The following is an 11,809-nucleotide window of genomic DNA, read 5'->3' on the forward strand; positions in this document are numbered from 1 at the left end:
CCGACTTCTTCACCTGCTGAATGTTGCGTTTATATTTTTGTTCAGTATATTTTAGTTAGCTTGATAAGCTAGCTTAAATTGCTAATAATAAAGTTAGCTATCTTGCTTAACATTGAAAATAAGGTTAAACAAGCTACATTATCCATATGGTTGAAAAGGTGAAAGGTCAGTGGTGAAAGGTCCATTTTCTCAGAGTGTCCCATTTGTAATTATGACTTGGAGGGTCGTTCAAGTAAAATTTTCCAGTTGGAAATCCAAACTTCCGATAACTCCGACAGCATGTAAATACCCCACTAGACTCTTAGTCTCCAAATTTGATACATACAGTTGAGGTCGGAAGTTTACATACACCTTAGCCAAATACATTTAAACTCAGTTTTTCACAATTCCTGACATTTAATCCTAGTAATAATTCCCTTTCTTAGGACAGTTAGGATCACCACTTTATTTTAAGAATGTGAAATGTCAGAATAATAGTAGAGATAATTATTTATTTCAGCTTTTATTTATTTCATCACATTCCCAGTGGGTCAGAAGTTAACATACACTCAATTAGTATTTGGTAGCATTGCCTTTAAATTGTTTAACTTGTGTCAAACGTTTCGGGTAGCCTTCCACAAGCTTCCCACAATAAGTTGGGTGAAATTTGGCCCATTCCTCATGACATAGCTGGTGTAACTGAGTCAGGTTTGTAAGCCTCCTTGCTCGCACACGCTTTTTCAGTTCTGCCCACAAATGTTCTATAGGTTTGAGGTCAGGGCTTTGTCATGGCCACTCCAATACCTTGACTTTGTTGTCCTTAAGCCAATTTGCCACAACTTTGGAAGTATGCTTGTGGTCATTGTCCATTTGGAAGACCCATTTGCGACCAAGCTTTAACTTCCTGACTGATGTCTTGAGATGTTGCTTCAATATAACCACATAATTTTCCTTCCTCATGATGCCATCTATTTTGTGAAGTGCACCAGTCCCTCCTGCAGCAAAGCACCCCCACAGCATGATGCTGCCACCCCCGTGCTTCACTGTTGGGATGGTGTTCTTCGGCTTGCAAGCTCCCCCGTTTTTCCTCCAAACATAATGATGGTCATTATGGCCAAACAGTTCTATTTTTGTTTCATCAGACCAGAGGACATTTCTCAAAAAAGTCAGATCTTTGTCTCCATGTGCAGTTGCAAACCGTAGTCTGGCTTTTTTATGGCTGTTTTGGAGCAGTGGCTTCTTCCTTGCTGAGCAGCCTTTCAGGTTATGTCGATATAGAACTTTTTTTACTGTGGATATAGATACTTTTGTACCTGTTTCCTCCAGCATCTTCACAAAGTCCTTTGCTGTTGTTCTGGGATTGATTTGCACTTTTCGCACTAAAGTACGTTCATCTCAATGAGACAGAAAGCGTCTCCTTCCTGAGCGGTATGACGGCTGCGTGTTCCCATGGTGTTTATACTTGCGTACTATCGTTTGTACAGATGAACGTGGTATCTTCAGGCGTTTGGAAATTTCTCCCAAGGATGAACCAGACTTGTGGAGGTCTAAAACTTTATTTATTTTCATTTTCCCATGATGTCAAGCAAAGAGGCACTGAGTTTGAAGGTAGGCCTTGAAATACATCCACAGGTACACCTCCAATTGACTCAAATTATGTCAATTAGCCTATCAGAAGCTTCTAAAGCCATGACATCATTTTCTGGAATTTTCCAAGCTGTTTAAAGAAACAGTCAACTTAGTGTATGTAAACCTTTGACCCACTGGATTTGTGATACAGTGAATTATAAGTGAAATAATCTGTCTGTAAACAATTGTTGGAAAAATGACTTGTGTCATGCACAAAGTAGATGTCCTAACCGACTTGCCAAAACTATTTGTTAACAAGACATTTGTGGAGTGGTTGAAAAACAAGTTTTAATGACTCCAACCTAAGTGTATGTAAACTTCTGACTTCAACTGTAGGTTCCTCTCCTTACAAGGAACACATTTGTTTCAAGGATCCATATTGTCCACCATGATCCAAGAGCCGTGAGTCCAATTCCAACTGATGGTGGTAGTATGGCACCGGCTTGGACTCTGTCAATAATAATATTATAAATACAAATATATTATAATTATACATTTATTTCCCTACCACTTTGTCTACTATAGGTAGTGGGGTTGTTTTCGCTGTATTTCAAACGACAAGCTACAACCCGACCCTCAGCGACGGGAGCTCCAACCAGACCATTGCCAACGAGAGCTACAACCATACCTTCTGCAGTGGGAGCAACAACCAGTCCATCACCAACCCAGAGTACTGCAACAAAACTCTATACCTGTTTGCATTCTCTACCTGTCTGATATGGATCCTTGTGGTTGTTCTGTTAACGGTTGGCCTCAAGTTCTATGGATACAGCAGAATTGGGATGATCTTTAAGTGCTTGGGGCTGTGGTTGTTAGGTAATGACCATATTTATTTGTGTATTTATTTGTGTTTCGAAGAGTCTACTATACGACACAATGGCGCTTTAGTTGTTGTTTAATCTTTGTATTACATTTTTGGGGGATGAGAAAACAACTTCAGAGAAGCTGGAAGGACTAAAAGCAGATAGAAAGTATGTAGAAATGATAATGGATCTATATACCTTTAAATCATTTTGTCTTTAATCGTCTTTTCAAGGCATGTGTGGTTGATTATGCCTGCTTCAAAATGATTAGAGGAAAAAGTGTTTATTTACAGTTGTGCTTTCGTTCTTTGTACTCTACCTTTTGATTAAAAATAAAGCCAGTTACAGTTGATAGTGTGTAAAGTGAATGGGTCATGCAGTTTGACATACTTTATCACAAAAAGGGACAACCAAATACACCACCACTTTCAGTCTATGAGCTTGTTATCTGTCGGCCATATTTGTGGCCCAAAATAATAAGAACAAGTTGGTCTTTCCTTTCTCCTCCTGCAGCCTACACCTGCATCCAATTTGACTGGACATGAGTAGAGAGGGAGAGGGAAAGAGTCTTGGTTAACATATTTAATCCCAATGTAATTTAGGAGGGTGAAAGCTGCATTTCAGCAGTAACAAAAGGGGGTTTTGTGGTCGCTTGAAAGGTTTTCATGACAGCTGGGTTACAGTTTCTCTTTTTTTGGGGTTATCATCTGACAAGCTGTGCTGACGAGGTGGACAGACGGCACATAGCTGGAATAGTTCCTCCTCTGAAGATGATTGTTCGATAACACAGCAAAATGCTATAGTTTTTCACCCAAACACATTCAACTACTGTATTATAATACATTACATGTTTGACTCCACTCACTATAACATTTTAGGTTTGCCTGCTCCAGTTATAACAAAATATACTGTACATAGCTTACAGTAACAGTACATGGGTTAAGTCAAAGTGAAGCTTGTCATTTGTGTTCCGACTGTGTTCCCTGCATCTCCTCTCTCATATTTCAGCGAAACGGTCCCCACCGCGGCCAAGGAATGCATCTAGTGCCATAAATCTGGGCCTTGATAGGAACTTGGCTGCCCGACAGCAGTACAGCACAACTATGTGATGTACACTGTACGGTAACTATGTTTTAAGGTGAACATTAACACCGTGAAGGAGGATGTACAGGGGGGTAAGGACAAGGTCTCCTACAAAGAAGGAATTGGGGAAATGACAGAACAATGAAAACAAACCTGTCTCACTCCTGGGGATCCTGCTGGTAATGTTCCTTCACTAGCAAATCACTCTGATCACACAAAGAATAGGCCTACATGTCTCTACTGTGGTCGGACTTTGTCTGTCATTTGATACATGCTGTACAGCTACGCTCCGATCCCATTATAGAGGACAGGCAGTATCTTCTGTCATCTCCTGAGTTAAAGCGCCCTCTGTTGTCTGAATGCACCATGGTGTGACAGTTTGAGAGAGACTGTGTGTTTGTGTGGTGTTCTGCACGGTTCTTCAGAGAGGAGGGAGTTAATGAAAAAGCCAGCCGGTGCTCTGTGCCAGGTTTGTTTGTCACATCTCCCTTGTCTGTGCCTTATGCAAATAGGCAGGGGGCTGCGCGAGAGGGTCCATGGGAAACTGGTGGAGCTAATCCACCATGTTAGACTAGGAGAGGAGGACTTTTCAATACAACCCCCCATTTAACCCCCTCCTGACACACACACGCACACACACACAAACACACGCACACAGAAACACACACAGCTGAACACCTGTTTCTTTTCCACACATCAATATGTGTGTAAATCCCACGGTCTGAAGAACATCCAAACCTATATGTCCCATACTAATTGGCCTCAGTGTGTTGATTGTGGATGTCATACCACAAGGAAAAACATTTGATTAGAAAATGGAAGACAATTGTATGGGAATTGTCAGTGCTGAGAATCCTCTCTTCATCCCATAAAAATTATATATATATTTTCAAATAATTAATCTATGATTGGTTATATTGATTTTAAGAAATCTTGAAAATAAAAATACGTACAGTGCCAGTTAAGTATACACTCCCCTTGCTCCATCTTCACATTTTGCTGCTGTAAAATGTTATCTATAAGTGATTTCATTTTATTTGTTTCCTACAGATCTACACAACCTACTCAACATTTTCAAAGTTAAATAAAATTATCAAACATTTTCCAAATTAATAAGAACATATAAAAAACAAGATGTCTTGATTGTGTCTGTCTTCACACCCCAGAGTAAATACTTGGTGAGAGCACCTTTGGCAGCCATTACAGTTGTGAATACCTTTTAATCAGTGGTGACCCGTCATTGAGTCCTACATTTCTAGCAAAAAAAAAATATATTTATATAAAAACATTTTTATTTTATTTTTTGGGGGGGCTTGCCTGTTTTGCATGTTATTTTGGCATTAATACGTGTCACATATCAGTTTGCAAACAATGGTCTCTTTTTTGCTTTCTTGAGTAAGGCAGCTCCAAAATGCAGGTGTTTCAGCCTAGCTCAGTACTTCCTGTGGTGGCGGGGCAGCCAGCGGAAAATACGGAGCGTAGGTATTGGTAATGTTCTCTAGTTGCGCCATGATTAGCTCAGTGTTCTGTCACTCGTGGGGACAGTACGTCACCGCCAAGTCAATTGGTAGAGCTAGAAAATTCAAGCCCCTTGGGCCACAGGTAAAATCACGTCAAATCACGTTATATCTACAGTAGCTTTGATTGGACTGATCATGTCAACATCAAACTTTCAAAATCTTAGCTAGCAGTCACCATTATGAATCAAGTCGACAATCTACTGGCAAATCCTTTTTAATCCTTGTCATATGAAGATAAATAATGAAGAGAAATTATAGATAAAACGTATCGGTGCTCATCGGCCGTTGGACATAAACATTACACAACAAGTTGGAAATCGCAAATTCAACAATGAGTGGTTTGGAAGGAATCAGTGACAGTGACTTACTGCAAGCTTTGCAAAGCAATCACTAGCCTGCTATTCAGTGGTGTGGCTGTGTGGTCCCAAATCTGGGATTAAGGGTCTCTTTTCCAAGTTTAAAATTAAAAACATTCAACATTGGCCATGCTGTCAATGAAGCATGATTTGTGCCGCGCTCAAAACAACTGTTAACTCGGAACTGCGAAAACTTGACTTCAGTGAGTTCAAGACAACTGGGAAGTTGGGAAAAAACAAGCTCAGACTGGGAAAATACGTTTTGAACGGTCATCCAACTCGGAATTGTAAATCCGGAACTTGGGCCTCTTTCTAGAGCTACGACCTGAAGATCAATGATGTCATCATGATTCAACCTGTTTTTTTTCAGAGTTCCCAGTTTTCTTGAAAGCACCATAAATCCAGAGAATGCCAGATTTTGATGACAAAATTTGCCCACAAAGGACAGCCGCGCCACCTTCCTGTTCAAATGAGCACAGCACAACAAAGTGAGTCCAAAAATGTATTATATGCTGCTGCATAAATTATGTAATATGCCAGGGGGATATGTATACTGTAGCTAAGAAAGTAATACCAAGTGTATGTTGTGTAGTAAACTGTTAGTAGCCCATGTGCCTCACCCTAATCATTTGGTCTATTTACCCCTCTTAATTCCGCCTACTGTTCTGACTTGGTAGTGCACATGTAGCCTATAACCTGTTTTAGAGAAATGTAATCATCGAATATTGTAAGAGCTTTCATTGTCTGCTTATATGCTCACTTTATTTATCCTACAGTTCTGACTTGGTGTACAGGGAGAACACTGTAAGAACAGCCCATGTTCTGAATTCTGTCGCTGTACATTTCAAAAGTGCTAAACAAATAGTTATATTAACTACATCCGTCCTAGCTCGCTCATTAATGTCTTAATCGAAATTACGAATTGCCTCTTATCCGCTTGTCGTCCCGTTATGCCATAGTTTGTACATCTCAATTGTCATTAGAAACCACATTTGTTTAAGCAAGTCAACCATATCAGCTTTGTTTTTTTAAAAGGCAGTAAATGAGGCTGAATGAACTGTTTCACTGCCAGACAAGGCTCCGCTGATAGCCAGGTGTAGCAGTGGTAAAATGTCGGAACTGCTGCTGGGACAGCTTGTAGCCCTAACAGTTTGTGGACACCGTTTTTCACCGTTTTAATGCAAGTAATGTATTGTTTAGTGTTGTGTTGTGTTGTGGCTTTGCTGGCATGCATCCCACTTTTTTTGTTTTGTTTGCCCAACCAAGATTTACATGCTAAAATCGCCACTGTTTTTAATAAGATTCTACCTACTTTTTACAACTAAGGGAAACATATATCCATTACTTTAGTAAAAATTGCTCAAGCACTAACTGTGGTTGGGAATCATTGATGGACAGCAATATTCAAACCGTGTCTCTGATTTTCAAGCAGATTTAAGTCAGGACTGAGAATGGACAGGAACACTCAACATCTCTTGGAAAGCCATTCTGGTGTGTCTTTGGCATTACAATTTGTATTATCGACCCGCTGAAAAATACAACTCTATCCCATGGTTGGGTTTTCAGAAGACTGAGGCGGGTTTTCCTCTAACTTTATACCTGGGCTTTGCTCTTTTCATATTTATTTTGATCCTGACAAACTCCTAGTCCCTGCTGTTGACAAGCATACCCATAACATGATGCTTGTTTGTCAGGATCAAAATAAATATAAAAAGAGAAAAGCCCTGGTAAAAGGTTAGAGGAAAACCCGCCGTGGTCTTCTGAAAACCATGGGAAAGAGTTGAGGTGTTGAGAGTTCCTGAATGGTCCAGTCTTAGTCCCATCTTAAGTCTGCTTGAAAATCTGAGACAAGGTTTGAATATTGCTGTCCATCAATGATTCCTAAACGAATTTACTGAGCTTGAGCAATTTGTCAAAAGCAATGAATATATGTTGCCTTAAGAGTTGTGCAAGGTTGGTAGAATCTTATTCAAAATGATTCAGTTGTAATGACAAAAATGACATATTTTAGGTTGTGTAGTAGATTGCATTTTAAGGCAGCAAAATGTGAAGACTGTGCAAGGAGTGTGTACACTTTCACGAACATCTGTACTTTTCTGTTTAGATATTTAGGCAGAATAATCTCCTGATATGTAGCGTCTCATTTTCAAGAAAATCATGATAAAAATAGTTACATCTCAGACAGTATGTAAGCATTGAGTAGTGATACAACAATACATCCATGAGATAAGGTTAGTAAAAACAGAGCAAGTATGATCAAAATATTTTACATTTCTCTGTTTGACTGCACCCAAGGTTTAGTTCCTGTAGGTACTCACAGGTTTGTGTTAGAGAACTGGCTGTTCCTGTCTTGCTGAAGTAACTCCGTCCTCCCCTCCTTCCCTCTCTGTCTTTCTTTACACTGCAGTAGTTTACTGAGAGCGCTCAGGGAAGAGCTTCATGTTTCACAAGCCTCCACAAGGTCCAACCCGGGAGAAAAAAAAACCAAAACAAAGGCAATCATGAAATCCCCTTTACTTGAGCCCCGCGATACCTAATAGGAGCGAATCGCCATCTATTTAGTTTCTTCAAATCACTGACAGCAGGCTTTGATAAAAAAGAATGGAAAATATGTAGGATACAAGAACCACCAAAACCCTACAGACTGTAGCTCCTCTATTGAAGCCAGATGTTGACTTTAACTGGCCAATTTTGATAAATGGCATAATGATTACTATTATACATCAGGGTAATTTTATATCAGTCCGGCACAATGTTGTTCTTCTTTTATAGACCAAATGAACTCAGCTCGGTGCCCAAGGCCAGGTGCTAGTTTCACCTTGATCAGAACCATGGCATGTGTGTCTCCACAGCATCCTGTCCTAGAGCAAATGCAGCAGCAGCCATCTTATCTTGTGGGCACAGTGATGGGGGTTTTGATGGCAGCTGATATTATGGGGCATAGCAATGGGGTTTTGTTTGGCTTTAATGGGAGTTAATTGGAGTATTAGCCTGCTTTGTGCCTTATGCAATGTCCAGAATCCCATTAGGTCTGTGTGAAGGGCTTAGGAGTTCAATGTTTCATAGTCATGACCATTGTTGGGGGTAACACGTTACAGTAATAATATTACTTTTTGCTTAAACAAATAATATAAACGGAGTACTGTTCCAATTTGAGTAACAATATTACAGTTACTGATCAAAGATCGGTCGTAGTTACTTAGTTAATTTTGTTATCATTCCCTTCCTGTTACAGTTATTGATCCAAATAAATATTTGTGATGATTATTATTCCCTCTCTGTTGACGCAATATTTAAAAATCCCCCCGCCCCAGATTCAAATTGTTTTCATCCCGAGTCTGACATCCTCTCACCAAGTTCTGGTTTATACACGCATGCGTTACTCTGCTTTTGTGAGGGAGATGAAAAATGGCAGAATCATCTGAAACATTTTCTCAGCTTGGAAGTACTCCCATTACTTTGATTTGGTAAGAAGACAAAATGAATAGAACTGTAAAATGTAAACTGTGCTCAGGTGAGAAACACCTCTCCACTGCTAGAAACACAACTTCCAATCTCTTGAAGCACCTGCAAAAGCAACACGCTAAGACAAAACTCGTAGCGAAAGACCCCCGAGGCCTGACCACTGCTGCTGAAGTTGACTGTAGGCATACAGTGAGGGAAAAAAGTATTTGATCCCCTGCTGATTTTGTACGTTTGCCCACTGATAAAGACATGATCAGTCTATAATTTTAATGGTAGGTTTATTTGAACAGTGAGAGACAGAATAACAACAAAAAAATCCAGAAAAACGAATGTCAAAAATGTTATAAATTGATATGCATTTTAATGAGGGAAATAAGTATTTGACTCCTCTGCAAAACATGACTTAGTACTTGGTGGCAAAACCCTTGTTGGCAATCACAGAGGTCAGACGTTTCTTGTAGTTGGCCACCAGGTTTGCACACATCTCAGGAGGGATTTTGTTCCACTCCTCTTTGCAGATCTTCTCCAAGTCATTAAGGTTTTGAGGCTGACGTTTGGCAACTCGAACCTTCAGCTCCCTCCACAGATTTTCTATGGGATTAAGGTCTGGAGACTGGCTAGGCCACTCCAGGACCTTAATGTGCTTCTTCTTGAGCCACTCCTTTGTTGCCTTGGCCGTGTGTTTTGGGTCATTGTCATGCTGGAATACCCATCCACGACCCATTTTCAATGCCCTGGCTGAGGGAAGGAGGTTCTCACACAAGATTTGATGGTACATGGCCCCGTCCATCGTCCCTTTGATGCATTGAAGTTGTCCTGTCCCCTTATCAGAAAAACACCCCCAAAGCATAATGTTTCCACATCCATGTTTTACGGTGGGGATGGTGTTCTTGGGGTCATAGGCAGCATTCCTCCTCCTCCAAACACAGCGAGTTGAGTTGATGCCAAAGAGCTCGATTTTGGTCTCATCTGACCACAACACTTTCACCCAGTTCTCCTCTGAATCATTCAGATTTCAGACGGCCCTGTATATGTGCTTTCTTGAGCAGGGGGACCTTGCGGGCACTGCAGGATTTCAGTCCTTCACGGCGTAGTGTGTTACCAATTGTTTTCTTGGTGACTATGGTCCCAGCTGCCTTGAGATCATTGACAAGATCCTCCCGTATAGTTCTGGGCTGATTCCTCACCGTTCTCATGATCATTGCAACTCCACGAAGTGAGATCTTGTACGGAGCCCCAGGCCAAGGGAGATTGACAGTTATTTTGTGTTTCTTCCATTTGCGAATAATCGCACCAACTGTTGTCACCTTCTCACCAAGCTGCTTGGCGATGGTCTTGTAGCCCATTCCAGCCTTGTGTAGGTCTACAATCTTGTCCCTGACATCCTTGGAGAGCTCTTTCGTCTTGGCCATGGTGGAGAGTTTGGAATCTGATTGATTAATTGTTTCTGTGGACAGGTGTCTTTTATACAGGTAACATGCTGAGATTAGGAGCACTCCCTTTAAGAGTGTGCTCCTAATCTCAGCTCGTTACCTGTATAAAAGACACCTGGGAGCCAGAAATCTTTCTGATTGAGAGGGGGTCAAATCCTTATTTCCCTCATTAAAATGCAAATCAATTTATAACATTTTTGACATGCGTTTTTCTGGATTTATTTGTTGTTATTCTGTCTCTCACTGTTCAAATAAACCTACCATTAAAATTATAGACTGATCATTTCTTTGTCAGTGGGCAAACGTACAAAATCAGCAGAGGATCAAATACCTTTTTCCCTCACTGTACCTCATCCAAACAACCAAGACTTGATTTTAATCATTCAGGAGGACAGGCTGTAACCCAGGGAGAGCTAAACAAGCTTGTAGCTGGGTATGCAGTAGATTTTGTGTCTGTCATTATTAGGCTACTTGTGTTGGTGTACAGGCCTACGTAACATTGACATTGTTTACACTGAGTGAGGACACGCAACGTTTTGGGGTGTAACGCAAAAGTAATATAATGAGTAGTGTAACTAATTACTTTTCCCAGGGAGTAATAAGTCAAGTGATTCGTTATTGTTGAAAGAAGTAATAAGTCATATTACTTTGTGTCATAGTGACCCACATGGGGAATTACATCACTAGCTCCTCTGTCTGCAGTCAGCTCCCAACTCAACATATATCAGAATATTCCAAGTTAAAAGACCCATGTGTAGACACCCACAAAGTTCACCAATTAGCTTGAAATCTAACCATACAACTTCTCCATACCAATCTTCCCCCTTTCCTTTCTCTCAACCTGTTTCATAAAAGAAAAATGCCTACAACCATTTTGAATGCAGTGATAAAGTCAGTTGATGCTCTAAGCATGTTCTCTCATTCATTGTTATTGATGTCTCAACCACAGAACAGTTATTACGCTTTGAGTTTTGCATTTAGCCAAATGAGTGTTTCCAATAGTTGACTTAGAACAAAATTATTATTTCAAAAGAAAAATGTACAGTTGTAGGGAAGTATGTAGTCCTGAGATGTTTAACTGATACTAAGAAGACATAATACAACAGCCATTTTTGTAGCATAGCTCATTTTATTGTTTAAACAGTTTTGCATAGGAAATATATCCACTTCCAGTAATTGACTGCAGTAAAAACAGCTGCTAGCAGTATAGGCTGGATATTACAGTAACAATCACAAAAAATGTTGAGCCTTATTTACATTGATTTTAATCTTGTGGCAATTTTAGCCTCTGCACCAAATGTAACCATCTCAAAGGCATTGCCTACTGCTTTAAAGTTCTAAAATCAATAAAAAAAGAAGGGATATCAAGGACTTCGCTATACAGTTCACAATGGATACCTGTGGTTCCTAAACTGTAAAATAACATGATATAAACAAAAAGGTTTCAAAAGTCCTCTAAAACGTACATTCAATACATACATAGACCTTTGCACACACCTGTAGTGTTACTACAAGTCACTACTGGAGACTGTTACATTATT

This window comes from Coregonus lavaretus (genome assembly GCF_964263955.1).
Source record: "Coregonus lavaretus genome assembly, chromosome: 39".
Classification (NCBI taxonomy): domain Eukaryota; kingdom Metazoa; phylum Chordata; class Actinopteri; order Salmoniformes; family Salmonidae; genus Coregonus; species Coregonus lavaretus.